The 19,758-nt window shown below is 45.4% G+C and overlaps 1 protein-coding gene across 9 annotated transcripts in view; it reads left to right on the forward strand.

The window, feature by feature from the left end:
* Nucleotides 1–19,499, forward strand: part of LOC119951896 (muscleblind-like protein 3) — a 160,944-nt gene extending 141,445 nt beyond the window's left edge. For all 9 annotated transcript variants that reach the window (XR_005457709.1, XM_038775255.1, XM_038775256.1 and 6 more), the window contains one exon: nucleotides 14,593–19,499. The gene's annotated coding sequence lies outside the window, so the exon portion shown is untranslated. The remainder of the gene's footprint in view (nucleotides 1–14,592) is intronic.
* The last annotated feature ends 259 nt before the right edge of the window (nucleotides 19,500–19,758 follow it).

The raw sequence follows: 19,758 nt of genomic DNA on the forward strand, positions 1-19,758 counted from the left end.
GCAATAAATAAAGGGCACTGGATAAAGGGGATGGGCAAAAGTCTCCAAGATGGCACTGGGATAAACTTTATGATGCAACCAATGGTTAGGATGTGGAAAATGCTGACTGATAGAGGGGGAATACAGATTTATAGTAGCCTTTAATAGGGAATGGGATAAATACTTGAAAGAGGGAGCAAAATGTAGGGAAATGGGGAAAGGGTGGATTACTGAGAATAACTGGATTGTTGTTTGAAAGAGCTAGCACATACATGATGGGCCCAATGCTTCTGTTCTGTAAAACAATTCTATGATATGTAAATACGCATTATACTTCAAGCAGCCAATCTAAGTCGCATCGGAAACCGAATGCTTGAGGTATTATCATTCATGTTCTGTAGGGGGGATTCTATGTTCTATACAGGGATAGAGTGGGGAAGTGGGTTTGGTAGAGTGGTCTTTCTGAGGGCTGGTGCAGACCTTCTGCACTGCAGGGGAAATTCTATGTTCTACATCACAAATTTGCTCGTTAATATAGTGTCACAAATTCCCTAATCATTGAACATCATGAATTCACTACTACTGTATTTTTCACTGTTTTTTCTCTAGAAACTGATCTGGAAGTTAGGGTGTATTTTATATGCGGCAACAAATCAACATTTTTTTTAGTCGTTAAGTAGGTCCCAGAGAGAATGTATTGATCATGTTTCTGTCACAAAGGTTTAAGTCCTTTTACCAGCCAAAACCTTTATGGGATGACTATTTTAGTTTTTATGGTCCAGGTATGTGTATTATATACTGAAACATATAATAGGCAGGAAGTGCAGGAATCCTCCATGATTGTGGCATCCTCAAAATGGACCCCCAGCCTTGTGCAGCAGATGTCCATAGCTCGAACCCAGATTATCATCTCCCCAGAATAATGACACGTTGATTACAGTCTTGCAAAATCCTAGTTATGTATTATTCATAGCGATCAGGCAGTTTTGATTCTTCATTCATGAAAATCACAGGGTATATTATTCAGAAAATGACAGTACATACATTTGCCTGGAATCTAACATCACAAATTTACTATCCCTTGCAATGTTCAAGATACATGATAGCATAAGGAGAAATAGTGATTGCAAAAGAACAGAAATAACTTTAGTGCAATTCATAAAGAACTGGGAGGCCTTTCAGAATCCAAAATCTCCCTGTGGATACAAACGATCCAATGGCATTATGTTGAGAAAGTGCAAGGAAGTTCTCCCCAGCTAATAATTCCCCGAACCAACAACACTAAAACCGATAATCTGTTGTTTTGGGATCTTACTGTGCACAATTTGGCTGTCATATTGCCTGCATTGCAACTGCAATCCACTTCAAAAGCACTTCATTGGTTGTAAAATGTTTCGGGACTACTTGACGTCATGAAAGGCACTATAGTAATGCAAGTTCTTCTCGCAACTGTTGGCTTACCAAACTTTTCCTTCACTTCTTACACTTGCTATCTGTATGCATTTGCCCAATGTACTCACAAGACTTTCAATTAAAACAGGATATCTAACTGTCTGGTTATCTCAATGATAGCAATGTACCTTTATCTCGACCCTTGAATATTGTAAAGTGTCCCGAGGCACGTCATAGGAGTGTCATCAGACAAAATGTGACACCGAGCCACATGCGACCATATTAAGACTGTTCAAAAAGGAGTGCAAGGCTAAAGTCAGACTGGTCAGTTTGACGTCAGTGGTCAGGAAACTTCTGGAAACTATGGCCGCGATTTCACGGCCGCCTTGTGCCCAGGACGGATCCGGGTGCGCCGGTTAAATCGCATGAGAGGCCAAAATCGGGATCTGCGCTGGGAGTATTTCAGTTCGCGATCTAACCTGGCTGCTCCCGTTGGTAAATCCCATCCAGACATGGTGAGATGCCAGTTGACACCAATTAAGATCCATCTCCATCCCGTTAATGAGATGGAAGCTCAATCTAACAGCCTCCCAGAAACTAACTTGCTCCTCAGTGAGAGGTCGCGCAGGCGTCATTTAGCACTCCTATTTAAAAAGGTGAAGCTAGCGCAATGGCTGCTCAGAGGAGCGGAGGAGGTGAGTAGCTATTTCCAACCCTCGGCATGCAGCCCAGGAGCACGGGGTGGGTGGGGGGGGAGAGGTTTGGGCGGGCGCTGGGCATCATAGATCGGAGATCACCCCTTGCCATCTGTGGGGTCTACAAGCCATCCTCCAATATTGTGCATACCTGTAACTGGAGCAACTACTGCTGTTTGTCTGTCCTGCCAAACATTTCCAAGGCTCTATTTGTGGTGATGTGTTGAAGGTCACTTTAATTTCCTTTGGCTGTGAGCAGGCTGCACAGCTAATAATCATCATAATAATAATAATCGCTTCTGGTCACAAGTAGCCTTCAGTGAAGTTACTGTGAAAAGCCCTAAGTCGCCACATTCTGGCGCCTGTTCGGGGAGGCCGGTACTGGAATTAAACCCACGCTGCTGGCCTTGTTCCGCATTAGAAGCCAGCTGTTTAGCCCACTGTGCTAAACCAGCCCAATAGCTGAAGGCTATTGCGAATAAGAAATTGTTAGTTGTGGCTGCAGATGCCTGGAGGCTGCTGTTGCTGTTTCCTTCCTTTTCTGTAGCAGGAAAGAAGGACAATCTTTCTAAAATACCTGGGTCCTGGAACACCACGCTCAGGGGGACGTATGGGTCCAGAAGGCAATCCAGTTTGAGGCAAGAAGACGCTGCGGGATATGATGCACGACATTGATCCGAATGAGCCACCTGATGACCCTGTTGGAGAAATGCTTTTGCAGATTGCCGATACTCTTGTTGCTGGTCTGGTGAGTGCTGCAAGTAACTGACACGCTGGAGGTCAAGGATGTTCAACAGCACCTTGAGCATCGGTGGACTATGTGGATGCAAGGATTTGGTTCCAGTGAGATTGGGCCGGGTGGGAGGGCCTGCACAGCTGTGACCCCTGGCCGGAGAATGGCACTGATACGTGGAATAAGTAATGCATTGATGGACAGATCATTTCGATGGCAAAGTCCTGGACACAATAACACATTCTCAAGCTTATCCTCCATTTCTGTTGAGGAACCTGCGAGATGATACTGTATGTTTATTTTTGTTGTGAAAATGTGCTGATAGAGCTTTGTATTGGAACCAATATGGAGCGATGATGTCTCCTTGTTTAATGTTCAGTGTGATACGTGGAATGTTACGGAGTTGATTTTCAAATCTTTATAACTGTTAACCGTTTAATAAACAAAATATTTTCAAGTGCATTCTTGTGGGTACTTGTGCCATGTCTCAGACGAGTGTTACTGTCCAGTATTCCAATCAAACTGTGTGGCCTGGAAACTTTGCCTGAACCCATCAGCTCCACATAGGCAGAAGCCAACAATCAAACACGCTAGAGCTGGGCTTCAGCCGTGGGGACATCTCCGCAACCAGATGGGAGTGTGTGAATCAGAGGAGGGCACCTGAGCATAGTCTCCCTAATGTGCCTGGCAGGGGTGTGGTATCAGGGGTCTAGGGGCTCCTGCTGTGACCAGGGGTGAATATGCAGAGCGGGGCCCTCGAGTACAACTGGCTCGGTGGATGGTACTCTGAGAGAAGGGGGGACACGTAAGGGTCGGGGGAGACATGGGGTCCCGGGGCGCAGCCCTAACTGATCGTCAGTCTTTCTCCTCCAATTCCTTATAGCAACTAAGGTGAATGACGTTGTTGACTCCGCAGTGACCGCCCTCGCGGTGCTGGTGGCAGCCCAGATGGCCAAACGCCAGAGAAGGTGGCAGTGCCGATGCAGGCTGGAGGCAGCACCCCATGAGCAGGGGGCCGCCCCACATCCTGCAGACCTGACTGCCCATCAGGCCGAGGAGGAACCCAGAGAGGGACGCCAGCAACGGCCCAAGGTGATCAGGTGGTGGTCATTCGAGGAGATGACGGGCTGCAGGAGGCTCCATCCCAACAAGAAGACAGTGCGGAACCTGGGTGCCATGTTCTTGCGGACTTGGCAGTCCGTGGAGGAGGACATCTGCTCCCGGTGGCTATGAAGGTCACCTGATCCTTGAACATTTATGCAACGGGTTTATTCCAGGGCTTGAGCAGAGTCTAGTGCGGCATTTCCCAAGCCACAGCCTATAGTTCATCCGTGAAGTCATGGATGCCCAGTCTGCCTGGGCAGCTCACTATATTACCTTTGAGCTGGACCAGGCCCATCAAGATGCCTGGCCAGTAGGCTTCTCCGCCATTGCTGGGTGCCCCAGGTCCAGGAGGGTAATAGATTGCCCGCATACCACCTTGTGCATATGGGGCATCAGGGAGTGCCATTCTTAAACAGGAAGAACTTCCACTCCCTGAATGTTCAATTCCCATGTGATCACCACTGTCGGATCATGCACGTGTGTGCCCACTGCATATTGCCTCGGCAATGCCCACCTGCATTCTGGGACACGTCCCATGATGTTGAAGCCCTCAGCCATGAGTGACACTGACTGAGCCGCACCTTGGACACCACTACTCATGATGCTAACATCGTTCTCTAGGCTTTCCACTGCGGTCGCTACCCTAGCCGTGTTGGCCTCCTTGCTGCCCGTAAGCCGAACCATCTCCTGCGCCCATAGCCTTTGTAACTCCTCCAATCGGTTATGCACTCGCTAGAATCTCACTGACATCCCCTCCTGAATCTCATGACCGTGTCCTCGCGCCTGCATCAGCTCTGGGGTAACCTTGGCCCAGAGGCTCAGCATCTGACTGGCACCCAGCTGAGTCCTGCTCTCCAGCAGACCTCCGAATGCTGACTCCCTTGGATGTTGCTGCCTCCAACTGATGTGCATCAGCGACTGTGGTGCTCACCAGATTGTGCCCCAGAATCCTAGAATCCTGTCCCCACTGAAGCATGTGTTTCTGCGCTGGTGGAAGGCCTGTGACACGTGGTTGGGGGTCCCCTCGGAGCTGTTCTCCGGGGGCGGGGTGACTGTGGATGGCCCGGCCCCATCAGGTGGCGATGCTGCGAGAGAATGGACATGTGGTCAGTGAGAGGAAAGGATCATTTTGTCATCTGGGTGAAGTAGTCGTGGAATCTCACCTCTGCGGTACAGCCCAACCTCGCTGTCAGTGACCGCTCTGTCTCCTCAGCCAACGGCACGATCTTCGAGAGCTGCTCTTCATTGGGTATGAGGAGTCGGAACCCTGCTGTCCGCCTGGGTCTTTTCCAGTCCATTACGATTGCCCAACATGTCTGTGTCCTTTTGAAATTCAAGTCTATGCTCATCACAGGTGACAACATTACTAATCTCTTATCTGCAATAAGAGATATTCCTATATCTCTTCTCCTGCTGAGCCGCGTGCTTGAGGCATCCTGGGAGGAGGGTGGGGGGAGTCTATGGCAGGTGTCATGTGTGGGCACCACTCCTGGGCATGGTGCGGTTGTGCTGGTAGGTGCCAGGTTGTGCTGGGGGTGTGCACGTTGCCAGCTTGGTGGGAGGGGGATGGCAGGCGGGAGTGATGCCGGGGGCCAGTGTTAACTTACCCTTGCAGGCCGGTGGTGATCATTTGTCTTCTTCCAACATGGACAGTGGTCCTTCTGGTCACGCTGTCCGAACTGACTGCCGTTGCCACTGCCTCCCAGGCGGCATTTGCAGCCCTGTTGCTGGTCCTCCTACTCCCTTGGGGGAGCAGGGTTTCAAGTCTTGCGTCCATGATGTCCAGCAGCCTGGCCAGGTCGGCATCCCAGTAGCATGGAGCAGGTCTACGTGCCATGGTCTTGTGCTGCCTGGGAGTGAGTCCGGAGCGCGGTGCTGCCGGCGAATCACCTGTCGGAACAGTCAGTTCCACGGTGAAGCTTGTGGTGGATCATTTTCCGCACTAAGTTCCATTAAATACAGGTCGCGGTCTTGCAGGCACGGCCGTCGGGAAGCATTCAGGAAGACTCGGCCGATATGGCACTTGGAACTTTTCCCGTTAAATCACGCCCATGAGTTCAGGAAAAAATCACGAGTCACTTAGACAAGTGCAGGATCATAAAGGAAAGTAAGCATGAATTCATCAAGGGAAAATCATGTTTAACTAACTTTGATGAGGCAACAGAGAAGGTTGATGAGGGCATTCTTGTTGATGTGGTGTATATGGTTTTAAAAATGGCATTTGATACAGTGCCACACAACTTGTGTGCAAAATTCATGCTCATGGAATAAAATAGAAATTAGGCATTTGGATAAGAAATTGACTGAGAGACAGGAAACAGTGTAGTGATAAGTTGTTGTTTTTCATATTGGAGGAATGTTTGTAGTGGAGTTCCCCAGGGGTCAGTGTTGGGACCCTTGTTCTTCCTATTGTACGTTAATGACCTGCACTGTGGTGTTCAGGGCAGGATTTCAAGATTTGCCGATAAGAGATTAGTAATGTTTTCACCTGTGATAAGCATAGACTTGAATTTCAAAAGGACACAGACATGTTGGTGGATTAAGCACACAAAGTGGCAGGTGAAGTTCAGTCAGGTGTGAGGTGATTCATTTCGGCAGGAAAAATATGGAGAGACAATATAAAATAAATGGAGAAACTCTAAAGTAGGTGCAGGAACAGAAGGACCTCAGTATATATCTACGTTTATCATTGAAGGTGTCAGGGCAGGTTGAGAGAGCAATTAATAAAGCATAGAGGATCTTCGGCCTTATTAATAGGGTCATTTGAGTACATGAGCATGGAGGCCATGTTGAACCTGCAACATCCACTGGTTAGGCCTCATCTGGCGCACTGTGTCCAAAATTGAGGAAGGATGTGAGGATATTGGAGAGGAGACATAGGAGATTCACAAGAATGTTTCCAGGGATAAAGAACTGGAGCTGTGAAGAGGGATCGAAAAGGTTGGGACTGTTTTCCTTGGCGAAAAGAAGACTTAGAGGAGACTTTTTTTTTTAAAGTATTTTTATTAAGGTTTTGCAGAATTTCTCATAATAAAACAGTAGTAACCATAATAACAAAACAAACTAGAGTGAACATTAACATAGTGCAAAAAGAGAATATACAATACCAATTAAATAGACATTACCCCACGCGACCCAGTCTCCCCACACCATCCCAATGAAACACTTCCCCCACGCCCCCCCCTAGGGATTGCTGCTGCTGCTGTTTAAATTTTCCCCGAGAAAGTCGACGAATGGCTGCCGCGTCCGAGAAAACCCTAGCGTAGACCCTCTTAAGGCAAACTTTATTTTCTCGAGGCTGAGAAACCCAGCCAAGTCGGTAACCCAAGTCTCTGCACTCGGGGGGCTTCGAGTCCCTCCACATTAATAAAATCCGTCTCCGGGCTATTAGGGAGGCAAGACGTCAGCCTCTTTCGCCCCGTGAACTCCCAGGTCTTCTGACACTCCAAAGATCGCTATCTCTGGACTCGGCACCACCCGTGTGTTAAGCACCTTGGACATTGCACTCGTGAACCCTTGCCAGAACACTCTAAGCTCCGGCCATGCCCAAAACATGTGGACATGGTTTTCAGGGCTGCCCTTGCACCTCATACAACTGTCTTCTACCTCAAAAAACTTGCTCATTCTCGCTGCCATCATGTGTGCCCGGTGGACCATCTTAAATTGAATTAGACTGAGCCTGGCACATGATGAGGAGGAATTAACCCTGCCCAGGACCTCTGCCCACAGACCCGCTTCCAACTCCTCACCTAGCTCCTCCTCCTACTTGCCCTTGAGCTCCTCCACCGGGGTTTCCTCCGCCTCCTGTAGTTCCTGGTAGATATCCGACACCCTCCCCTCCCCCACCCAGGTGGCTTAGAGGCGACTTGATAGAGGCATTCCAGGTCATGATGGGTATGGTCAGGGTAAATAGTGAGAAACTGCTCCTTCTCAGAAGAGCATTAAGAACTAGATGGCACAGATCTCAAAATCATTGGCAGAAAAGGAGTAACAGTGATGTGATGCATTTTCACCCAAAAGTTGGTTGTAGTCTGGACCAAACTTCCTTTGGGACTACTTGAGGTCTCACTTGAGGGGGGTGGAAGCAGGCTCAACAGAGGTATTCAAAAGAAAATTGGGTTGATATCGGAAAAGAAGGAATGTGCATGGTTACGGGGATAAGGTAGGGTATGGGATTAGGTAGAATGCTCACACAAGGAGCCAGTGCAGAATCGGTGAGCTGAATGGCCTCCTTGCTGTAACGATTCAGGGTGGAATTTTCTCTCATTTTTCCTAAGTGTCAGCTCGGGCAGGAAAAGAGGAGCACAGCCTGCTGGCCATACTGCCAACTTTCCTGCCATATTTTTAAACATTGAGACAAAACAAAATCAAGGAGACAGGTCCCTTGGCATCACAATGGCTCTGAGTGAGCCCGCCTTGCCAACAAGCGATTAAAAATAGATAAAAGAAATACCCCCTCCCCCAAACACAGATGAGGGGGTGTTACAGCGGGGAGGCCCACTAATTATATTGAAATGTGTTGTAATGAGGTATCCAACATTGCATGGTGGAAATCACGTCACTGACGGGGTCAGGGACAATCGAGCAGGGAAATCCCACCGGCATTAAAACCATTTTGGATCTACCACTTGATCCTCCACTCCCTCTGCCATTCCTGCCTGCTGAAAATGGGACATGGAAAATTCCCGCCCCGGGGGCCCCTCTGTGATTCAGTGAACCAAAAGCTTGATCAAAGAGGTAGGTTTTAATGAGCATCTTAATGGAGGGGAAGAGGTAAGGATTATTGAAAGAGAGGTGATATTATTGAAACATATAAGATCCCAAAGAGATCTGATGGGGTAGGATGGTTCCACTTGTCAGGGTGACTAGAACTAGCTTTAAGAATAGAAGATCAGGAGAAATGTTTCTCTGAGGGTCATTAGTATGTGGAATCCTCTTCCTCAGGCAGGACTGAAGAGAGGAAATTATTCAAGACCGAGTTAGACAGGATTTTGATGGACATGGAAATCAAGGGTAATGGTGGGGAGAAAGGTAAGAGGAGTTGAGACGAGAACAACAGCCATGATCTTGAATGGTGGAGCAGGCTCGAAAGGCCGAATGGCCTACTCCTGCTACGAAGTATTGTGTTTGCATGCTGTATAAATATGTCAGATTCTACTTGTACGCTGATGACACCATCACCTTTCTCAACCCCACAACTATCTTTGATTGCTTGTCTAACATCCAGTACTAGGTGAGCTCAGTGACGCATTTTGTCTGATTCTCATTCCTGTAAAGTGTCATTTACTACATCGAAGACGCTGTCTAAATGCGAGTCATTGTTATGTAGCTGCTTACTTAGGTACTTACTGATCAGGGCCTTTAGTCAAAAAGGTTGTGGATCCGAGCCCCATTCCACAGATTTGAACACATTTCAGGTTGGAAGTCCAGCTCGGAGAAGGTGCTGCACTGCCAAAGGTACTGGGCATGATTTAACGGCCTCATCAGGCCTGGCGAGAATCCGTGCGAGCCGGGTAGGTCGCAGGAGAAGCCTCGCCAGGCGCCAAATGATTTGCAATCGAACCAGCTCGCTCCTGTTGATGGATTTTGGAACTCACCTGGCCCGATGAGAAACCAATAATCACCACTTGAGGTCAATCTTTAATGAGATGGTCGCCCAATCAAATAGCCTCCTGGGATCTAGCCGCATCTAACACAAACGAGGACTGGACAGAACAGCAACTGGGGGGTGGGAGAGGGGGTCTCCAGGCATTTGGAGGACCCTAGGTGGTCAAAAATAGGGCAGGGTGGCACCCTAGCTCTCCCCCTAGCACCTGGGCACCTTGGCACTACCAAGGTGTCAGGATGGCACTGTGAGGCTGGCAGGAGAACTGCCAGGGTGGGTGACACAGCCATAGGTTAGGGCCTGAGGGGAGCAATGTCCGTGAAAGGAGGGATGAGGGGGTATCGAGGATGGGGCAGTGATGGCCCAGTATGAATGGACCTTAGGAATGTTGGGGGGGGGGGGTGAAGGGTGGGGTCATAGAATAGAATTTACAGTGCAGAAGGAGGCCATTAGGCTCATCGAGTCTGCATCGGCCCTTGGAAAGAGCACCCTACCCAAGCCCACACCTCCACCCTATCCCGTAACCCCAACTAACCTTTTTTGGACACTAAGGGCAATTTAGCATGGCCAATCCACTTAACCTGCACATCTTTGGACTGTGGGAGGAAAACGGAGCACCCGGAGGAAATCAACGCAAACAGGGGGAGAACGTGCAGACTCCGCACAGACAGTGACCCAAGCCGGGAATCAAACCTGGGACCCTGGAGCAACTGTGCTAACCACTGTGCTACCTTGCTGCCTCATGGAAAGTGGGGGGGCACCGGAAAGGGGTTTTGGAATGGCCTGGAAAGGCGGAGGCCTCAGCAACCCCATAACCGGGTGTCCTCACTTGGGTAGTGCCTGGGGTAGTGCCTATGTGTGTGTGTGTGTGTGTGTGTGTGGGGAGGGGGGGGGGGGTATTATCCATGGGTCAGGGGTGTGGGGGGACGCCCAAGCTCACTTTGAAGATCGGGGCACCCTTTCAAAATTGCGGCCCGATCTCTGAGGAGCTGGTATGGACAGCGAGCTCAGCTCCCCAGTGATGAAAATAATTCTAAGTGTGGCTCCCTGGAGAGTCAACAGCTCCAAAAAATGATTAAGTGCCTTTTGATAGCGGTCAGGAGCTCTCCGCTGCCAAGGATCTCACGGGAAACCTCGCTCACCAGGGCACTTAGAGTGTGTCCCGTTAAATCACACCCACTGTCCAACAGATAGAAGTGTTAAACCAAAGGCCTGTCTTCCCTCTAGGATATAAGTTGTAGAAGATACTTCATACTAATTTGAAGATGAAAAGTGTTGTTCTTTCTGGCTTCCTGTCCAACGTTTATCCCTCAACTGACACCAACAAAAGCAAATTATCTGGCTATTATCTCATTGCTGTTTGTGAGACTATCCTGTGCGCAAATTGGTATCTGTGTTTCCTACATTACAACAGTGATTACAAAAGTGTTTCTTTGGTTAAAAAATGCTTTGAGATACCTTAATGTCATGAAAGATGTTGTAGAATTGCAAATCATTTTTTAAATTAATTTTATAAAGATGTGAAGATTAGGTTGATTGGTCATGATCAAGGCACAGAATTATATCATAGAATTTACAGTGCAGAAGGAGGCCACTCGGCCCATCGAGTCTGCACCGGCTCTTGGAAAGAGCACCCTACCCAAGGTCAACACCTCCACCCTATCCCCATAACCCAGTAACCCCACCCAACACTAAGGGCAATTTTGGACACTAAGGGCAATTTATCATGGCCAATCCACCTAACCTGCACATCTTTGGGCTGTGGGAGGAAACCGGAGCACCTGGAGGAAACCCACGCACACACGGGGAGGATGTGCAGACTCCGCAAAGACAGTGACCCAAGCCGGAATCGAACCTGGTACCCTGGAGCTGTTAAATAATTGTGCCATCCACAATGCTACCGTGCTGCCCTGGGATAGGGCAGTTGAGTGAGGCTAGGTAGGGTGCTCTTTAGGAGGATTGATGCAGACCTGAATAGCCTCTGGAAAATTCCCCTCATTCCCCTCATCAACCATGATTGAATGGTGGAGTGGACTCGATGGGCCGAATGGCCTTACTTCCGCTCCTATGTCTTATGGTCTTATGGTCTTATAACTTTATTTTCTACCCCTCCCTCTTTCTCTCCAGGACTGACCCCCCTCCTTCCTGGACTAACATCCTCTCTCCCTGGACTGACTCCCCTCCTCGGCCACCCACCCTCAAATCATCAACCCTCGTTCCTTAAACCTTATAACTTAGCTGCTCCCTTTAAATCTCCCCTTTACGCCATCTGCTTACCACTCTGCACCCCCGGCTACTCCAAGACAATGCTGCGGGGGCGCGCTCATTGCTCCTGTCTCACCCAGCCCAAGTGAGGAAGGTTGAGCGAGACAGAGGCTTCGCAATCCAGCGCAGATAAATCTCTTTGCTGTTATTATATAGTTACCTGTATATAGGTAACCTCATGTAATCACCCCATGCAAAGGTGGCGTTGTGTAATTAACCCCTATACAGGCTGTATCTTGTCATCCCCCACATTCAGACAGCATTATGTGGATGAACAATATAAAGGTGCTATTGTAGCTACCGATATACAGCAACAATGTGTGGTTGCCTAATATACAGGTTGTAATATGTAGTGATCCCTATATACAGGCAGCATAGCTGCAGTTACTATGTTTCGGGAGTTATTCAGAGTCAATCATGTGAGATTGAAGTTATGTGTAAGGAGACTGGTTCGGGGTTGCGCCTGAAGGGTGCCTGGGGGTTTTTCTTGACAACAGTTTAATTTTCACAGTTGTTTAGCCTCCAGTGCACAAACTGCCAGCTATTTGGAGCTCAGTTTCCCAATGTGCCATTATGAGAATTGATGCCCTAAACTCTGTGACTAGTCCAGCACTAGACCCAGAAGAGTGCCACTGCAGGAAAATGTTGTCTGCCCAGAAGAGATTACAAGGGATCTCCAGATAATTCATGATAATAGACTGTTTGTAATGGATGCTCTTAGAGCAGGTTGACTTAGGATCATCATGAGGAACCAGAGAAGAAACCTTTCAGTGCATTATTAGAACATGGAATGCTTTACCAGAAGGTGCATTTCAGGAGATTATTTAAAGGGGAACTGGATAAAGGTTGGTGTGGGCTTCCTTGGAGCAGTGGGGACTGAGGGGGGACATGATTGAGATGTATAAAATTAAGAAGGGCTTAGATAGAGTAGACAGGAAAAAACCTTTCCCCTTGATGGAGGGATCAATGGTCAATGTAATCAATGGTTACATTAGATTTAATGTAAGGGGTAGGATGTGAGGTGAAACCTTTTCACCCAGAGGTGGTGGGAGTCTGGAACTCACTGTCTGAAAGGGCGGTGGGAGGCAGAGATCTTCATAACAGATGTGCACTTGCGATGCCAAATCAATCATACAAGGTCAAGTGCTGGAAAATGGGATTAGAATACCTGGGTGGTTTCTTCTGACCGGCGCAGATGCAATTGACTGAAGGGTCTTTTCTGTGCTGCAGCCCTCTGTGAGGCTATGTCTAAAGAGACGGGCAAATAGTTCCAATTGAACAATTGGCAATGGCACAGATATGATGGACTGAATTGCCTCCTTCTCTGCTGTAATGATTCTGTAACGATTATAACAAAAAGTAATCAGCAATGAAGAATTTTTTCACTGCTCAAGGGCCTCCCTTTCATTACCTCACACTCAACTGGGAGACTGGGAAGGATAGGACACAGACGTACTCTGTGCTGACAGGCCTTTTATGAGCGTTGGGAGAAGATGAGCAACTTCAGTCACCCTGTCAGCCTGATGGAGAGCTTCAGCTTGGTAAAGCAATCCACCTGGCGGATCTATAATGAAACCCATCTGAGGCCCCAACCTGACGTTCATCTGGCTGGTGGGAAATCTAGTTCAGTAACTAACAAGTAACCAGAGCTGCTTTTATACATATGGAAATAATTATACATGTGTTAATATTTTGTGGCATTGGCCTTATGGTCAAAGTAGTCTTTAGGTGAAATAGGATTAGACGGTAGAAGATAATCAGATCTGCACAGGCTGATGTAAAGTTTTCTATATTTTCATTACAATTTCTTATGCTGACATTTATGATGGAAAATGCTAACGTAAAGTTGCCGCACTGTACTGACACACTCCCAGCAAAAGTGGCACTGCAGCACCAAAGAACAAAGAAAGAACAAAGAAAAGTACAGCACAGGACCAGGCCCTTCAGCCCTCCAAGCTTGCGCCGACCATGCTGCCCTTCTAAACTAAAATCTTCTACACTTCCAGGGTCCGTATCCCTCTATTCCCATCCTATTCATGTATTTGTCAAGATGCCCCTTAAATGTCACTATCGTCCCTGCTTCCACCACCTCCTCCGGCAGCGAGTTCCAGGCACCCCCTAACCTCTGTGTAAAAAAATCTTGCCTCGTACATCTCCTCTAAACCTTGCTCCTCGCACCTTAAAGCTATACCCCTAGCAATTGACCCCTCTGCCCTGGGAAAAAGCCTCTGACTATCCACTCTGTCTCTACCCCTCATAATTTTGTAGACCTCTATCAGGTCGCCACTCAACCTCCGTCGTTCCGGTGGGAACAAACCGAGTTTATTCAACCTCTCCTCATAGCTAAACAAACTGAGTTGATTTAACCTCTCCTCATAGCTAATGGAATTGCAGCATGAGCAGCTTACACAGAATGTTGCTATTATAAATGCAATGGAATATGTTGTCAGAAAGTGCACATAAACATTGGGGTTTTAATATAGCTTAAAAAAGCTAAAACGTGCTGAGTTACTAAAGTTGAATGATTTCTGCTGCCAGTGATGTTTACATTGATATGTCATAGGCAGCTCTACAGTCACGTTGGTGACCGGGTCAAAAAGGCGTTTCTTGCCGCAGTACAATCAATTGTAAGTTATTTGTGGCTTACTGATAGCATTGCCTTATGAAGCCTGAAAAGTGTTTGGAGTGTGAATCATCAAGTTTGAATCTTAATGTTTGGGGGAGAGAGCTGAACGCGGACAGTGTGGCCAGCATGTAAACAGGGCAGAGCCCCAGGTGCCTGTCCTGTGTTCTCTAACTTCTGTCTTCTTGCTCTGTAGGACATCGTGTTGACGTAATGAACAGCACACTGGTGGAAAACCAGAACATGTCCTTGGGAAGCTGCACATGGCCTTTGTGTATATACTCCCATCATCCCCATGCTACCACCTCCACAGTAAGCCTACCACAGCCTACATGCTAACTAAAACCAAAATGATGGGAATGTCAAGAAGAAAAACAAAAAGCACTATAAAAACGTCAAGTAAATTTACATACTCCTGTTAGACACTATTTATATGTAGTAATTAAATGAGATATACTACTGCTTTATATCTCATTGCTGTAACACATTTATAATCAATTCATGGTAATAGTGATAAGCATTTTCGACGTATGAAGACTGTTGGTTTAATGTATATTATCAATAGAAATTGTTTATCCGTCTCGATTTTTATGTAAGAGTGTTATCTTAACTGAATGTTAAGTTTACATTGGAATTTAAAAAAAAGTTTTGTTTTTAAGGAAATGTCTTTCGTGGAACAGGCTCCCCAATAGCCTCCTATTTGGTCACCATGTTTCCCATTTAGTCCTTATTACAAACAGAAAATGAATGTTAATGAGAAACAGGACAAAAACAATTGAAATAGAGAGTGGCAATGAACTCCAGTCCTTACCATGTATCCAATTTTCGATTACGCCTTGTCTATGTAACATCAAATTTTATAAACTTAGAATATATCCAGAATTAACAGACATGTTTTGTACAGCAATATTTTCTGTGTAAATATTGATGCATGCTTCACAAATACAACTATACCTGTGATATTAGCTGGTTATGAGCAGGAGAGTACTCGACTATATAAACACTTCTAGTAGAAAATTCAAGATCGTACAAAAAGACTATATATGCATCACTATCTGTGTAGACATATGAGACTTATATAATTGACAGATACGTGCCAGAGTCAAACTATCACATTGGCAAATTACTGAATAATAGTACCTGAGGACTTCAAAGCAGTTTAATGTAGAGGCAAGAAGACTGATTTTCTGTTAATGTCCTGCTTTCTACTGCAAATGTTTTTAGTCCTGTTTTCCTTCCGAACTGTCGTGATGAAATAGGTCTGGCTATTGGGGAATAACCTTGCACGTGTTTTGTGTGTTCTCTCATTTCTATTGCTGGTCAGAACCTCTTTCCTTCATACTGTGTTCCAGTGCCTCAGAGAAAGCAGGGGAAGTGTCACTAAGCTTGAATGAATGTCGTGTATTGAGGGTGTTAAAGGGACCCTGGTTCATTGAAGCTAAATCAAATGCCTCGTGCTGTCACCCTCTGCACTTCACTGTCAAGGTACAGGAGCTGCTTTCTGGCCATGGTAGACCCTATCCGAGAGCTGTGTCACATTGATAGTGGGCCGTTGTAACCCTGCACTGTGTTTGTTGGCATCGGCTAGGAATAGACAGCCTCAGGTTACAGATCAGCATTGATCTGTAAAGCAGCGGGAGAATTCTAATTCAAAGATGCTAATATTCATTCCTTTAAATTGACTGGGCTGAGTGTCGGAGAGCTGTTTGAAATTGACCATGTTAGTAAACCTCAGAGCAGTGGGATTCCTAACTGATCCCACTCAGTTAAAGAGTGGATTGAAAATGACACTGTGTGAGGGAGGCATCTCATGTTCCCTTCATTCATTATCCGTGCTTGTGATCCAAGGGTCGAGTTTAATTTGCTTTAGGGTTTTTACACTGGGCAACATCCAAGGCGATGCCATTAAACACAGTGCTTGCTCAGAAATCCACTTCAGAGCTGAACTTGCGTCATAAGTTGCAGAGCATCACTGCGAATCTTGACTACAGTGAATATAGGGGTGAGGTGGGTGTTGCCTCTGAACATTAAGAGATGCAACTGGAAAGGTTCATTAGTTCCAGTGGGGTAATCCTTTGAACTGGCTCAGTACTTCAAACCATAACACTTTTAACCTCCCAAATCACTCACGCTACCATTCCCCAGCCTACAATGCAGGGTTTGTCAAATGTAAGTCTGGAATTTAAAAGAAACTTCCCATTTCAAGAAAGGTCAGGGGTTCCTGCTGATGAAAGGATGGACATGGAGGATGTTTAGGGTAGTTTAATGAGGTGCCTCAGATGCTTCAGCATCTCTGGCAAATTAAACATTAAAAAGGGTTAAAAGCATCGAAAGCTTAAAGCACTAGTTTCGCCAAATGCAATTTAAAAACACAGGCAAAAAAAAAAAACGCCATTTGTGAAGCTGCACGCACTAAGAGAAACAATACTAAAATGTGCAATGAATTATTCCAAATGATTTGTTAATTGAAAAATGGAAGTCGTCAGACTATAAACGTCATTAGCTCGTGTGCATTCTTCATCATAGTCACGTTGACTGAAAGTGACTCTAAATAAGAATTTTCAACATCACAAGACTCATTTCTTTGTATCACACCGCGGGGATGGCTAGAATTTGGTGCCCGCCCGCACTTGTTTTTGCTGGTTCCTCTTATCGCACACCGTCTCGTCATCCAACATCTCTGTTTACATCGTCCGCGGTTCTGTTTCCTTCCTTTTGTTCTTTTTGTTTCGTTTTCTCAGCCTTATGCAAATGATATGCAAGAAATCCTGAACCTTGGATAAAACGGGTCGCACCGAGGGAAAGTGGAAAGAAGAGGGTAGAAGACAGATACAGGGATTTGTTTTTTCCAGTCGGGCTGGACAAATTTAAAATTAAAGCCTAGTGTTTTCCATCACAGCAAAAAAAAAAGTGCAACACATAGCTAGGGGAAGGGTAGGTAGGAATCAAACACACGGATTCTGAAATGATTAAATGGCAGTCATTACAGACCAGCCACATGTTTCATTAACTATATGAGAATTTGAGTTAATGTAGATTGCAGACTCTGTTAGCACAGCTGACAGAATTATATAATACTACATTTCTTCACCCTTGCGTGTTTCACAGTACTGTACTCTGAGAACGGAAAAATCTTTGGGGAACCAAGTTCCATTCCTCTGAGAAGGATCCGCGAGATATTGACTTGATTAACTGTGTGCCTGTAGATGTGCTGTAATGGTTTATAACAATGTAATCTATAGGCATTTGAACCGATAACCTAATCTAAATGTCAGTACATTACAGCACACAATGTACTATCAGTGACGAGACTCGAGTCTAAAATTTTCATTTTCTAACACTGATCGCTGTCGTCTCTCTACTCTACATTGATTGCTTAGTTTTAATTACAGTCAATTAGGAACTAACGATTTAAATCTGAGGGAGTGTTAATAAAAAAGTTTGGTTTTAACATTTGTATTTGAAACCATTTATTAATTCATTAAAAGTCATTTATTTTATGCTAACCTTCACTGGGATATGGTAAAAAGTTTAATACAATACATACCTAGTTTGTGTAGTTTACATTTTAGAATAAAATTAACTTTGTATGTAACTCTTACAATGATAGATTCATTGTTAACTAATTATGATATTGAGTTGTTGCTATGGCAACAAAACTACAACATGGCTACCTTTGTATAAATTATTTGTGAATTTTCACTTGTAATTTAAAAAAAAAAATGTACATCGGCATGAACTTTAAAAAAAAAAGGTACAGTTAGACACACTCAGGCCAAGGGAAATTATATCCTTTGACTATTTTGAATACCCAAAGTTCCACTCAAAACATACTTGAGACCTGAATCTGTGTCTGTATGTCCCTTTCTCAAAGAGGTTTACAACACATGGATTTAGAACCGGGTTTTTTAACAAGTTGGGAGCGTGGTACAGTGTTGTAAAAACAAACTCTGAAAAATCTGAGAATGCTGCAGTTTAACTGATTTGACCTGTTAGTGTACGATTGTGTGTGACACATCTTTTTTTTTGCACTTATGTACATAGTTAAAAGAAATATTCAGATCTTATTTTGAATAAAAAAAAGGAACTGTGTTAAATACAGAAAAGTTTGTTAAGGTAAATAAGGTCAGCATTGCTAAAGGCTTTGGAAAAAAAAGAAACGAAGAACGGTTTTTGCTATAAAACTTATCTGGAAGCATGATAGCGCTTTGCTGTTGAGAAAAGCTTTGTAGTTTGCCATAGCTTTACTGTACAATGAATGAAAACAACACACACTGAGTTCTAGAGTTTAGAATCAAGCCTTCAGCAGGCAGATACAGTCCTACTGTTGAAACGGTCTAAACAGTAAAAGAAAATTCAGATAAATTAACCATCAACACACAATGAACAGATAAATTGAAAGATTTTTAAAAAACAATCATGTTACACTGATCTCAAAAGGTTCAAGTTCTATAATACTGTACACAGATGCAATCTGATGGTGGAAGCCTACTGATTTTGTTGCCATGGCTGCTGTATCCTAGCAACTGAGGGAATGAGTATCCCTGCTCACAGGTTGCGTTGGAAACCTGTAAGCAAGGTCCCCTGTGCATTTATTTGTTCACCCAACGAGCATCTCGTTGTCAACTTTAGAGGCTTGTCCTGCAGAAAGAGGCAGATTTCTGCATCGCGGACGGTGATTTGAAATCTCTGCCTTAATTCCAGGGAGCAGATATTTACCTGCTTGTGACGGGTCAGAATGTGAGTTCAACAACCTTGCACTCACTCGCACTTAACCTGAGACTGACCGCCCCCCTCCCCACAAGACATCTCGCAAATGGGCAAAAAAACTAAATTACATTGAAGCGAATAGGAGCTTTTACCCTTTAAGGCCAGGTCCCAAAATCGCACCGATGTTAACGCTGTTCATTCCCTCAGCTGTTACAAGCAAGATAGTAGCTTTGAAATTCTTTTCTCTTTTAGATTTCTGCCAATTTAGCTCGCTGTAGTGCTTGTATGTGCTTTAGATAAGATGTGCTGTATGCTACATATTTCAGTATTTTACTTATATTGCCATTGTTTAATTTCTGACCTTTTCAAAAGAAATAAAGTGCTTAAAATGGTTAGCTGTCTGTGCATTTATTTTACGCCCACTGACAGAGTGAAACAAAAGGCCAAGTGTTTCTGTTGTCTGTTTCCGTGAAGGAATCAACTGCAAACTTCTTCAGGTGAAAATCCAAATGTGCTTCCTGGGTTTAAATAACGTTGCACCATTTTGGTGTCCAGTGGTGGGAGGGGAAGTCTTGTAGCGCATGGCCTTACCTCTGGGCTTGGAGCTCCAAGTTGGGCTTCAAATCCTACTTATTGATGGCCATAATGTCTC

The sequence above is a fragment of the Scyliorhinus canicula genome, chromosome 17, assembly GCF_902713615.1.
Source record: "Scyliorhinus canicula chromosome 17, sScyCan1.1, whole genome shotgun sequence".
Classification (NCBI taxonomy): Eukaryota; Metazoa; Chordata; class Chondrichthyes; order Carcharhiniformes; family Scyliorhinidae; genus Scyliorhinus; species Scyliorhinus canicula.